This window comes from Hemitrygon akajei, chromosome 2 (genome assembly GCF_048418815.1).
Source record: "Hemitrygon akajei chromosome 2, sHemAka1.3, whole genome shotgun sequence".
Lineage (NCBI taxonomy): Eukaryota > Metazoa > Chordata > Chondrichthyes > Myliobatiformes > Dasyatidae > Hemitrygon > Hemitrygon akajei.
This window is the reverse complement of record NC_133125.1, coordinates 213,200,953-213,214,791: the sequence shown is the minus strand read 5'-3', so window position 1 is coordinate 213,214,791 and position 13,839 is coordinate 213,200,953. Positions and strand designations below refer to the sequence as shown.

Genomic DNA, 13,839 nt, shown 5'->3' with positions numbered 1-13,839 from the left:
TTTTAAATCTAGCACACCATTAAAGGCCAATTGAATCCACAACTTGTCCATTTAGGTTGGACATCAACACAGGTAATTTCAATCCTTTGATACTCAGGTGAAACATAAATTCCATCTGAGTGGATACAACTTGGAACATTTCCAAAAACATTGACATTACAAAACATTTCCCAAAGCATTAGCATCTGCTGTATTGACCCACCCGTGAACTATTGACATTGCTATGCCCAAGATGAAAGTTCTGTTGATGTTGCAGCTATGGTCCGATTTAAAGAAAATCTATAAAAATAATCATCCAGATTACTACTGAAAACTTCTATAAGTTGGTCCAGGCTAATACAATCAGAGTGGAATTCCTGGCTAAATGATCAGTGTGGGAAAACCCCTCATAATTTTGTATACCTCTGTGAAATCTCCCCTCAATCGTCTACATTCCAGTGAATAAAGCTCAAAGCAATTCAATCTCGCCCCATAACACAGGAGCTCAGCTTTCGGTAAATTCCTTGTAAATTTTCTCTGCACTCTTTCAATCTGATTTACATCTTTCCCGCAGGTAGGTGATCAAAACTGGACACAATACTTCAACTTAGGCTGCACAAACATCTTAGTCAATTTGTACCTAACATCCCACTCTTGCACTCAATACATTGATGTATGAAGGCCAATATGCCAAAAAGTTTTCTTTTTGACCCTTTTCTTTTCAAAAATTTTTTTCTTTATTTGAAACACCACTTTCAAAGAATTATGGACTATATTCCCAGATCCCTCTGTTCTACTACACTCCTCAGTGCCCTACCACTCACCGTGTAAGACCAACCCTGGTTGGTTCTACTGAAGTGCAACACCTCACACTTGTCTGTATTAAACTGCATCTTCCATTTTTCGTCCCATTTTTCCAGGTCTTCCAGATCTGCTGTAAGCTCTGATCATCTTCATAACTGTTCAGTAACCCCCAATCCTGATGCCATCCCTAAATTTGATGATGTAGTTTACCACATTATCATCCAGTTTGTTGATATGGATGACAAACGACAATGTACCCAGAAACGATCCCTGCGGCAGACCACTAGTAACAGGCCCCTAGTCAGAGAGGCAGCCATCTACAATGCTCTCTGGCTTCAAACGACAAATCAAAGTCTCTTGCAATCTTGAAAGCCAAGCGACTGAACCTTCTTCACCAAACTACCATGCACAACCTCCTCAAAGACCTTGCTGTAGTGTATGTAGACAACATCCACTGTCTTGCCTTCATCAACTTTCTTTGTAATTTCCTCAAAATCTCTGTAAGATAGGTTAGACAAATTTATCACACACAAAGCTGTATTAGCTATCCTGAATCAGTCACTGTCTATCCAAATACTTTTATATCTGGTCCCTTAGAACTCTTCCCAAAAACTTTCCAGTACTGACGTCAGGCTCATATGCCGATAATTACCTGGCTTATTCTTAAACAGCAGAACAAAATTAGCTGTCCTCCAATCCTCTGGCACCTCACCTGTGGCTAAAGATGTTTAAAATATCACTGTTGGGGTCCCTGTAATTTCTGCATTAGCCTCCCACAGGGTCTGAGAGAACATCTTGTCAGATCCTGTGATTTATCCTCCCTAATTTGCCTCAAGACAACAAACACCTCCTCCTCTGTAATCTTTATCAGGTCCATTAACTCACTACTGCACAGCCTCACATCAATAGATCCTGTCTCTCTCTCTCTCTCTCTCTCTCGAGTAAATACCGATGCAAAAATCCATTTAAGATCTCCTAAATTTCTGTCAGCTCCATGCATGGATACCACTCTGTTCTTCCACATGTCTTCTTTCAGCCCTCCTGATTTTCTTCTTGCATTTCTTTCACTCCTCGAGTACCTCATTTGTTCCTGCCTGCCTATACCTGTGATGTACCTCCTTTTTCTTCATTAGGACCACAATATCTTAAAAATAATGCTCCCTAAACCTATTATCCCTGCCTCTCATTCCGACAGGAACACACAATCTCTGTGCTCTCAAAGCTTCCCTTTTGAAAGCCTCTCACTTAACAAGTGAACCATTGCAAGAAACACTCTGTCATCATCCGCACTTGCCAGAACCTTTTTGATACCATCAAAACTGGCCTTTCTCCAATTTGGACCAGACCTGTCGTTTTCCATCATTACTTCCATGGAATTTCCATGGAATTCCATCATTCCATCATTAGTCTCAAATGGCATTATGATCACTAGATGCAAAATGTTCCCCAACAGAAACTTCTGTCACCTGCCCTGTCCCATTCCCTAATAGCAGATCAAGTATCACACACTCTCTCGTTTGGACTTCCACGTAGTGATGAAGGAAACTTTCTTGAGCACATTTGACAAACCTTTTCCCATCCAGCTGTTTTACAGTATGGGAGTCCCAGTCAATATGTGGAAAGTTAAAGTCACCCACTATCACAGAAGCAGGTCCTTTGGCCCATCTAGTGCATGCTAAAAATACTTAAATTGCCTGCTCCCATCAACCTGCACTGGGACAGTATCCCTACCATCCATGTACCTATCCAAACTTTTCTTAAACATTGAAATTGTGATCCCATGCACCACTTGTGTTGGCAGCTCATTCCAAAATCTCACGACCCTCTGAATGAAGAAGTTTCCCCTCATGTTCTCCTTAAACTTCTCACCTTTCACCCTGAACCCATGACATTTGGTTGTAGTCCCACCCAACCTCTGGAAAAAGCCCACCTGCAGTTACTTTATCTATAGCCTCATAATTTTGTACACCTCTGTCAAATCTCAACTCAATTTTCTACGTTCTGAAGTATGCAGTCCTCACCTATTCCATCTTTCCTTGTAATTCGAGTCCTCCAGAATCTTGTGAAATTTCTCTGTACTCTTTCAACCATGTTTACATCTTTCCTGCAAGTAGGTGACCAAAGTTGCACACAATATTCCAAATTAAGCCTCACCAATGCCTTAACTTCAACATAACATCTCATCTCCTGTACTCAATACATTGATTCATGAAGGCCAATGTTGCAGAAGCTTTCTTCATGGCTCTATCTACCTGTGACACAACTTTCAACAAATTATGTGTCTGTATTCCCAGATCCCTTTGTTCTGCCACACTCCTCAGTACCCTTCCGTTCATTTCTCTGCAATAAATACCCTCTGCCACTTTTCAGCCGATTTTCCCAGATGATCAAATCCCCCTGCAAGTCATGATAAGCCTTCCTTACGTCCACTACACTCCCAATCTGGGTGTTATCCGCACATTTGCTGATCCAATTAATCACATTATCATCTAGATCATTGATATACTGTAGATTGCAAACAGCAAAGGGCACAGCACTGATCCTATGGCACACCACTAGTCACAGGCCTCCAGTCAGAGAGACAACCCTCTACTACCACTCTCTGGCTTGTCTAATCCAATTTACTACCTGATACTGATTGCCAAGCGACTGAACCTTCCTGACTAGCCTCTCATGTGGGCCCTTGTCAAATGCCTTACTAAAGTCCGCATGGACAACATCAACTGCCTTGCCTTCATCAATTTTTCTTGAACAACTCAATAAGATTGGTTAGACATGCCTAAGCACACATGAAGCCATTCTATCCTTCATCGGTCTATGTCTATCCAAATACAGAGTCTATAAAAAGTATTCACCCCCCACCCCCCCCCCCCGAAGTTTTCATGTTTTATTATTTTACAACATTGAATCTCAGTGGATTTAATTTGGCTTTTTTGACACTGATCAACAACAAAGACTCTTTCATGTAAAGTGAAGACACATTTCTACAAATTGGTCTACATTTATTTCAACTATTACAAAACAACTGATTGCACAATTACTCTCCCCCTTCAAAACTCCTCAAGCTCTGTCAGAATGCATGGTGATTATCAGTGAACAGCCATTTTCAAATCCAGCCACAAATTCCCAATTGCGGTCTAGACTCTGACTTGGCCATTAACATTTTTAAGCTATTCTTGAGTAGCTTTGGCTTCATGCCTGGGGTCATTGTCTTAGTGAAAAACAAATCTCCCAAGTCACAGTTCTCTTGTAGACCGCATCAGATTTTCTTCCAGGATTTCGCTGTATTTTGCAGCATTCGTTTTACCCTCAACCTTCACAAGCCTTCCAGGGCCTGCTGCAGTGAAGCATCCCCACAGCATGATGCAGCCACCACCATGCTTCACGGTCGGGATGGTGTGTTTAGTCTGATGGCCAAAAAGCTCAATTTTGGTTTCATCAGACCATGGAACCTTCTTCCACCTGACTTCAGGTCCCTCACATGCCTTTCGACAAACTCTAGACGAGATTTGATGTGAGTTTTTTTCAACAGTGGCTTTCAATTTGCCACTGTTCCATAAAGCTATGACTGGTGAGGCACCCGGGCAACAGTTGTTGTATGCACAGTCTGTCCCATCTCAGCCACTGAAGCTTGTAACTCCTCCAGAGTTGTCATCGGTGTCTTAGTGGCCTCCCTCACGTGTCCTCTTCTTGCACGGTTATTGAGGTTTTGAACTGAATTGAATTTAATTGACTTTATTACTTGCATCCTTCATATACATGAGGACTAAAAATCTTTACGTTACGTCTCTGACTGAATGTGCAATGTGCAATTTACAGCAATTTATAATAAATAGTATGTACAACAGGACAGTCAATATAACATAGAAATACAATTGTATCAGCATGAACTAAGCAGTCTGACAGCCAGGTGGAAGAGGCTGTCCTGGAGACTGTTGGTCCTGGCTTTTATGCAGCGGTACTGTTTCCTGGATGGTAGCAGCTGGAACAGCTTGTGTTGGGGTGATTCAGGTCCCCAAAGATCCTTCAGACTCTTTTTACACATCTGTCGTTGTAAATATCCTGAATAGTGGGAAGTTCCCATCTACAGATGTGCTGGGCTGTCCGCACCACTCTCTGTAGAGTCCTGTGATTGAGGGAAGTACAGTTCCCATACCAGGCAGTGATGCAGCCAGTCAGGATGTTCTCAATTGTGCCCCTGTAGAAAGTTCGTAGGAATTGGGGGCCCATACCAAACTTCTTCAACCGTCTGAGGTAAAAAAATCCGCTGTTGTGCTTTCATCACCACACAGCCGGAATGTACAGACCACGTGAGATCCTCGGTGATGTGTATGCCGAGGAACTTAAAGCTGTTTGCCCCCGCAATCCCAGATCCATTGATGTCAATAGGAGCTAGCCTGATTCCATTCCTCCTGTAGACCAAAACCAGCTCCTTTGTTTTTGCAACATTGAGGACGGTTGATTTACAGCTGTACCATATTCTTTCCATTTCATGATTATTGACTTAACTGTACTCCAAGGGTTATTCAGTGACTTGGAAATTTTCTTGTATCCATCTCCTGACTTGAGCTTTTCAATAACCTTTTTGCAGAGTTGCTTGGAGTGTTCTTTTGTCTTCGTGGTGTAGTTTTTACCAGGATACTGACACTAGCAGTTGGTCCCGGATACAGGTGTATTTTTACTACAGACCATCGGAACACCTCGACTACACACAGGTCTCCAAAAACAGATTTCTGTAAACTAATTACAGTCGGCCCTCCTTATCCGTGAATTCCACATCCGCGAATTCAAACAAACGCGAACTGAGAAAACCCGGAAGTGCTCTTCCAGCACTTGTTGTTCCAGCATGTACAGACTTTTTTTCTTGTCATTATTCCCTAAACAATGCAGTATAACAGCTATTCTACATAACATTTACATTGTATTGTGTATTATAAGTAATCTAGAGATGATTTAAAATATACGGGAGGATGTATTAGGAATTTATCCACCCTGATTTGCGTCAGGGTAGCAAACACCTCCTCCTCTGTAATCTGTACAGGGTCCATGAAGTTGATGCTGCTTTGCCTCACTTCTAAAGACTCTGCATCCCCCTCCTGAGTAAATACAGATGCAAAGAATTAATTTAAGATTTCCCCCATGTGTTTTGTTTCCACAATATAGACAATAGGTGCAGGAGTAGGCCATTCGGCCCTTCTAGCCAGCACCGCCATTCACTGTGATCATGGCTGATCATACACAATCAGTACCCCGTTCCTGCCCTCTCCCCATATCCCTTGACCCCGCTATCTATAAGAGCTCTATCTAACTCTCTCTTGAATGCATCCAGAGACTTGGCCTCCACTGCCTTCTGGGGCAGAGCATTCCACATATCCACCACTCTCTGGGTGAAAAAGTTTTTCTGCATCTCAGTTCTAAATGGCCTACCCCTTATGCTTAAACTGTGGCCTCTAGTTATGGACTCACCCATCAGCGGGAACATGCTTCCTGCCTCCAGCATGTCCAATACCTTAATAATCTTATATGTCTCAATCAGATCCCCTCTCATCCTTCTAAATTCCAGTGTATTCAAGCCCAGTCGCTCCAATCTTTCAACATATGACAGTCCCGCCATTCCGGGAATTAACCTTGTTAACCTACGCTGCACTCCCTCAATAGCAAGAATGTCCTTCCTCAAATTTGGAGACCAAAACTGCACACAATACTCCAGGTGGAGTCTCACCAGGGCCCTGTACAGCTGCAGAAGGACCTCTTTACTCCTATACTCAATTCCTCTTGTTATAAAGGCCAGCATGCCATTAGCTTTCTTCACTGCCTGCTGTACCTGCAAGCTTGCTTTTATTGACTGATGTACAAGAACACCTAGATCTCGTTGTGTTTCCCCTTTTCTTAACTTGACTCCATTTAGATAGTAATCTGCCTTCCTGTTCTTGCCACCAAAGTGGATAACCTCACATTTATCCACATTAAACTGCATCTGCCATACATTTGCCCACTCACCCAACCTGTCCAAGTCGCCCTGCATTCTCATAACATCTTCTGACATTTCACACGGCCACCCAGATTTGTGTCATCAGCAAATATGCTAATGTTACTTTTAATCCCTTCATCTAAATCATTAATGTATATTGTAAAGAGCTGCGGTCCCAGCACCGAACCTTGCGGTACCCCACTGGTCACAGCCTGCCATTCCGAAAGGGACCCGTTAATCGCTACTCTTTGTTTCCTGTCAGCCAGCCAATTTTCAATCCATGTCAGTACTCTGCCCCCAATACCATGTGCCCTAATTTTGCCCACTAATCTCCTATTTGGGACTCTATCAAAAGCTTTCTGGAAGTCCAGGTACAGTACATCCACTGGCTCTCCCTTGTCCATTTTCATAGTTACATCCTCAAAAAACTCCAGAAGATTAGTCAAGCATGATTTTCCCTTAATAAATCCATGCTGACTCAGACTGATCCTTCTACTGCTATCCAAATGTGTCGTAATTTCATCTTTTTTAATTGACTCCAGCATCTTTCCCACCACTGACATCAGGCTAACCGGTCTATAATTCCCTGTTTTCTCTCTCCCTCCTTTCTTGAAAAGTGGGACAACATTAGCCACCCTCCAGTCAGCAGGAACTGTTCCTGAATCTATAGAACATTGGAAAATGATTACCAATGCATCCACGATTTCTAGAGCCACCTCTTTAAGTACCCTGGGATGCAGGCCATCAGGTCCCGGGGACTTATCAGCCTTCAGACTCAACAGTCTATCCAACACCGTTTCTTGCCTAATATAAATTTCCTTCAGTTTATCCTTTACCCTAGTTCCTTTGACCACTATTACATCTGGGAGATTGTTTGTGTCTTCCCTAGTGAAGACAGATCCAAAGTACTTGTTCAACTCATCTGCCATTTCCTTGTTCCCCATAATAAATTCACCCGTTTCTGTCTTCAATGGTCCAATTTTGGTCTTAACTATTTTTTTGCTATTCACATACCTAAAGAAGCTTTTACTATCCTCCTTTATATTCTTGGCTAGTTTACCTCCGTACCTCATTTTTTCTTGGCGTATTGCCTTTTTTGTTATCTTCTGTTGCTCTTTATAAGCTTCCCAGTCCTCCGGCTTCCCGCTCATCTTTGCTATGTTATACTTCTTCTCTTTTATTTTTATACTGCCCTTTACTTCCCTCGTCAGCCACGGCCGCTCTTTACTCCCCTTAGGATCTTTCTTCCTCTTTGGAATGAACCGATCCTGCACCTTCTGCATTATTCCCAGAAATACCTGCCATTGTTGTTCCACTGTCTTCCCTACTAGGGTATTGTTCCATTGAACTTTGGCCAGCTCCTCCCTCATAGCTCCATAGTTCCCTTTGTTCAACTGTAATACTGACACATCCGATTTTCCCTTCTCCTTCTCAAATTGCAGGTTAAAACATATCATATTATGGTCACTACCTCCTAATGGTTCCTTTACCTCCAGGTCCCTGATCAAATCCGGTTCATTGCACAACACTAAATCTAGAATTGCCTTCTCCCTGGTAGGCTCCAGTACAAGCTGTTCTAAGAATCCATCTCGGAGGCACTCCACAAACTCCCTTTCTTGGGATCCAGTACCATTCTGATTCTCCCAGTCTACCTGCATGTTGAAATCCCCCATGACAACTGTATCATTACCTTTGTGACATGCCAATTTTAACTCTTCATTCAACTTACACCCTACATCCAGACTGCTGTTTGGGGGCCTGTCGATAACTCCCATTAGGGTCTTTCTAACCTTAGAATTTCTCAGTTCTATCCATACTGATTCTACATCCCCAGATTCTATGTCCCCCCTCACAAGGGACTGAATATCATTCCTCACCAACAGAGCCACCCCACCCCCTCTGCCAGTCAGTCTGTCCTTTCAATAAGATGTATATCCTTGAATATTCATTTCCCAGGCCCTGTCCGCTTGAAGCCATGTCTCAGTTATTTCCACAACATCGTACTTGCCAATTTCCAACTGACCCTCAAGCTCATCTACTTTATTCCTTATACTTCGTGCATTCATATATAATACTTTTAATTCGTTACTCCCCTCTCCTTTCATATCAATTCCTATTTCACTTGGCCATACTGTATGATCTCTTCTTGAGCTTTCTACTCCATTGATTCTGTTGTCCGTTTTAACTTTTCTTATTTTCACTTTCCCTTTAACTCCATCCTTATATTTCCAGTTCATCCCCTCCCCCCCCCCTACTTAGTTTAAACACATCTGTGTTGCAGTGGCAAACCTGTCTGCCAGAATGCTGGTCCCCCGCCTATTAAGGTGCAACCCGTACGTCCCTTTTGTAAAATTCATCCCTACCCCAAAACAGATCCCAGTGGTCCAAGAATGTAAATCCTTGCTTCCAGCACCAGTTCCTCAGCCACACATTCAGATTCATTATCTCCCTGTTCCTGCCCTCTCCAGCACGAGGAACTGAAAGCAAACCAGAGATAACCACCCTGGAAGTCCTGCTTTTCAGCCTTCTTCCGAGTTCTCTGAAGTCCCGCTGCAGAATGTCCTTCCTCTTCTTCCCGATGTCATTTGTGCCGTCATGCACTACCACTTCCGGCTGTTCACCCTCACCCTTGAGGATTCCCTGCAATCGGTCCGTGATGTCCTGGATCCTAGCACCAGGGAGGCAACATACCATCCTTAAATCTCGCCTGTTGCCGCAGAAACCTCTTTCTGTACCTCTCACTATGGAGTCCCCTACTACCACGGCTCTTCCTGATGTCTGACTCCTCGGCTCTGCTTCTGCACCAATTTTCCGCTCGCAGACCTGTCCGCCTCTCAGACTGGCAGTATCTTCTGTCCTGACAGCTTCCAAGAGGGTGAACCTGTTTATGAGAGGTACATCCCCCGGGGTCTCCTGTACTTCAAGCATCCTTTCCTTCCTCATCATCACCCCCTTTCTGTCTTCCGGTATCCTCGGTGTAACAACCTCACTGTAGGTCCTGTCCAGAAAACTCGTTTTCGCGGATGAACCTGAGGTCATCCAGTTCTTTCTTCAGTGCTACAACATGCTCCTTCAGAAGCTGAATCTGGACACACTTTCCACAGCTGTAGCAGCCGGGGGCACCATCAGTGTCCCTGACCTCCCACATCATGCACGTAGCACACTGAATCAGCTTAGCGGTCATTTCTTCACCCTCTCCAATTGTGCCTGACTTAGTCTCCTCCCTCAGCTTCCTCGCCAAAGACTCTCGAGCCAAAGACTAGGACTTCTCACACCAGATACTTCCCTCAACCAGGCCACTTTTGGACAGTTGGATTACCTAACATTCTGGATTACCAGAATGTTACATTTGACAACACACTTGGATTACCTAACATTCTGATCTTCCAGAGGACCAATTTTGTGCCGAGCAGTCGTTTTACACAACGTATCTGTAGAAACCTCCTTCACGTTGTCTGCTAGAGCAACTTCATGTTTTCCTTTAGCCGTCCTGATTTATTTTGTAAGTGTTTTCTTGCATTTTGTCCTTCATAAGCACCTCATATGTTTTTTCCTTCCTATACCTGCTATGCAGCTCCTTTCCTCTCTTAACCAGGGCCTCAATATCTCTTGAAAACTGAGGTTCCATACACCTGTTACCTTTACCTTTTATTACTCTCAAAATTTGGTTTTGAAAGTCTCCACTTTCAAAGTACACCTTTGCCAGAAAACAGCCTGTCCCAATCCACACTTGTCAGATCATTTCTGATGACATGAAATTGGCCTTGCTCCGATTTAGAATCTCAACCCATGGAACGGATCTATATTTTTACATATTCACTTTGAAACTAATAGCATTGTGGTCACTGGATGTAAACTGCTCTCCTACACAAGCTTCTATCACCCGCTCTGTCTCATTCCCGAATAGCAGATCCAGTATCGCACACTCTCTCATTGGGACTCCTAAATACTGATGAAGGAAACTTTTCTGAACACATTTGACAATCCCTATCCCACCTTGCCCTGTGAGAGTATGGGATTCCCAGTCAATATGTTGAAAGTTCAAATCACCAACTATAACAACCTTGTTTTTCTTGCAACAGTCTGCAATCTCTTTACAAATTTGTTGCTTTAAATCCCTCGGCTTGTTGTGTGGTCTGTCATCCACCTTTCCTACGATACAGTGCTCAGCCTATTAGTGCTATTTCATGAGAATTAACAAGAAGTAAGTTTGCAGATGACATGAAAATAACACTGGACAGCAAATTGTTATGAAAGTGTTGCTTCATCAGATATTTGTTTGTGTATGATAGACCACATGATGCTGAACACAAATATGATTTCAGACTTGCATCATACAGGAATTTGGAGAATCAGGAAATTAACTTTTATTGACAATAATGCATTTATTTGCATGACGGTGCTGACTCTTAGCAAAAGTTAAACTATGCTAATATTTTTTGTTGATAACTTTCATTTATATTCAGTGTCTGAAGCTTCTCACTTAAGTGTCTAAGAATTATCACTAGAATTGACAGAATCCAGTTGCCCTGATACTCTTTCTCCATGACCACAATATCCTGGTGAAACCTTTCACCATGCTCATCGCTGACAGCACCAAGATTTGCAGGGAAGCATTCTAAATGGGAATCAGAAAATGAATCTTTAGTGACATGTTGCTCTTCATGGTTTTGTATGCTTGACTCATGTTGTCAACGAGCTGCATGTCGTTTGGTGCTCTGTAGTTGCCAGAAAATGTTTAACAACATCCTTGGATGCCTTCCATGTGATTTTCTCCAGTCCCACTAAAAATTCTTCAAATTGCCTGACATTGATGACCTGTTTTATTTGTGGACCATCAAAAATGCCTTCTTTAATCTTGGCATCAGTTATTCTGATGAATTATGAATTGAAATAACAAATATAGATGATTTCAAGAAAATGTACATGATAGGGAAATTTCATGGTGCATTTCATGATCAGCAACTCAAAATCCGTAAGATACACCCAAAAGTATTCAGGAAGCAAAATCTTTGTTGTCCAGCTGTAATTGGGGTATGGTGGACAGAGAAAAAGTTTATCGAAAATTACTGAAGGATATGTATCTGCTGAATAAGTGGGCTGATGTACATCAGAATGAACTTAATTCTGATAAGTGCTAGCTATTGTGTTTTGGAAAGTCAAATCAAGGGCGGTGGTACACAGTGAACAACAGGGTGCAGTGGAATGTTGGGGGATAGATGGACCTTGGAGTCCAAGTACATGGTTCCCAGAAAGTGGAGTCACAGCTACACAGGTTTATAAAGGGAGCTTTTAGCACACTGGCCTGTTCTGTTTTAGTCACCCTGCTACTGGAAAGAGTTCAGAAATATTTACAAGGATCTTGCCGGACTTGAGGGACTGAGTAATGGGGAGAGGTTGCACAGTCTAGGACTTTATTCCTTGGAGCGTATGAGACTGAGAGCTGACCTTATGAGCCCCTTCCATTGGTTTGGGGTCAAACATGGATATTGCATCTGAGCTGTTTACATGATCATATAAACTGGTACACAAGGCAGGGCAAGTCAAGACAAGTCACTTTTTATTGTCATTTGGACCATAACTGCTGGTACAGTACACAGTAAAAACGAGACAACGTTTTTCAGGACCATGGTACTACATGAACAATACAAAAACTACACTAAACTACATAAACCAACAGAAAAACTACACTAGACTACAGACCTAACCAGGACTGCATAAAGTGCACAAAACAGTGCAGGCATTACAATAAATAATAAACAAGACAATAGGCACAGCAGAGGGCAGTAGGTTGGTAGTCCGATGGCTTGGGGGAAAGTCTGTTACATAAATAAACAGCCGAATGGCGGCGTCTGGGATTCTGTCCGTTTCTGTACTCCCGCCGAGTATTTCGTTGCCACAGATGTAGTCCAATTTAATGTCCATTGGAGAGCAGAATGGACGGGAGAGCCGGCTGGCTAGGGCTTGCTTTTTTCCTGGTATGGATTCCTGCCCGCTCGCCTTGTTTCTGCTTCCTCGCACACCGCTTACGACGGTCCCATCTCCGGCCACCGGCATCAGGCGACTCCAAGGACTGCAGGCCCGATTCCCTCAGCAAACAGACATTGGAGAGCAGAGTGGACGGGAGAGCCGGCTGGCTGGGGCTTACTTTTTTCCTGGCACGGACTCCTGCCCATTTGCCTTGGTTCCGCTTCCTCACACACCGCTTACGATGTCCCCAACTCCGGCCATATCTCTCCCTCTCTCCAAACAGCCGACATATCAAAAGGAACAGCAGAAACCAATACAGTTTGGCATCAGTGGTGTTGTAGACTCTAACTCCGGGTCTTTCCTCAGGGTTTACTCACAAAGCCACCCCCCTGACGGGTATAGCCACAAGACAGCAGAGGATTGAGGTTAGGATTTTCCGTCTGCCAGATGATCTGCTAACCACAGCTGACGAGCCCCATCTGTTCAGAGTGACTTGTTTTCAGATGCCAGTACCTGCTTTTGGCCCTTCTCCTGTCAGTAGAAACGGTTCCACCATGCTTAGTAGCTGAGCCACACTGGAAGGGCAGGAGGTGGACTTGATTGTCAGGGGCTATTTGAGATGCACTCCATTGGGAATATTAAGTAGATTGTGGGAGCTTATCTCCACTAACTGCCCTGGTTATAACACCAGGAACCAGTGATCTTGTAGAGATGTGTAAAATCATGATGAACATAGAGAGGATGAATTCACAGTCTTTTCCACCGGGTTAGAGAAACCATTAGACCATAAGATATCGGAGCAGAATTAGGCCATTTGGCCCAACGAGTCTGCTTCACCATTTTATCATGGCTGATCCAATTTCCCTCTCAGTCCCAATCTCCTGCCTTCTCCCCATGTCCCTTCGTGCCCTGACCAATCAACAATCCATCAATTTCTGCTTTAAATATACATAAAGACTTGCACTCCACAACTGCCTATGGCAAAGAATTCCACAGATTCACCACTCACTAGCTAAGGAAATTCCTCCTCATCACTGTTCTAAAAGGATGCCTCTCTATTCTGAGGCTGTGTCCTCTGGTCTTACACTCTCCCACCATAGGAAGCATCCTCTCCA

General features: G+C 43.4%; 1 protein-coding gene across 1 annotated transcript in view; it reads left to right on the top strand.

Annotated features, from left to right (window-relative positions):
- The window catches only part of LOC140720593 (butyrophilin subfamily 1 member A1-like), a 327,454-nt gene that overhangs the window by 33,352 nt on the left and 280,263 nt on the right, over positions 1-13,839 (top strand). The window lies entirely within an intron of this gene.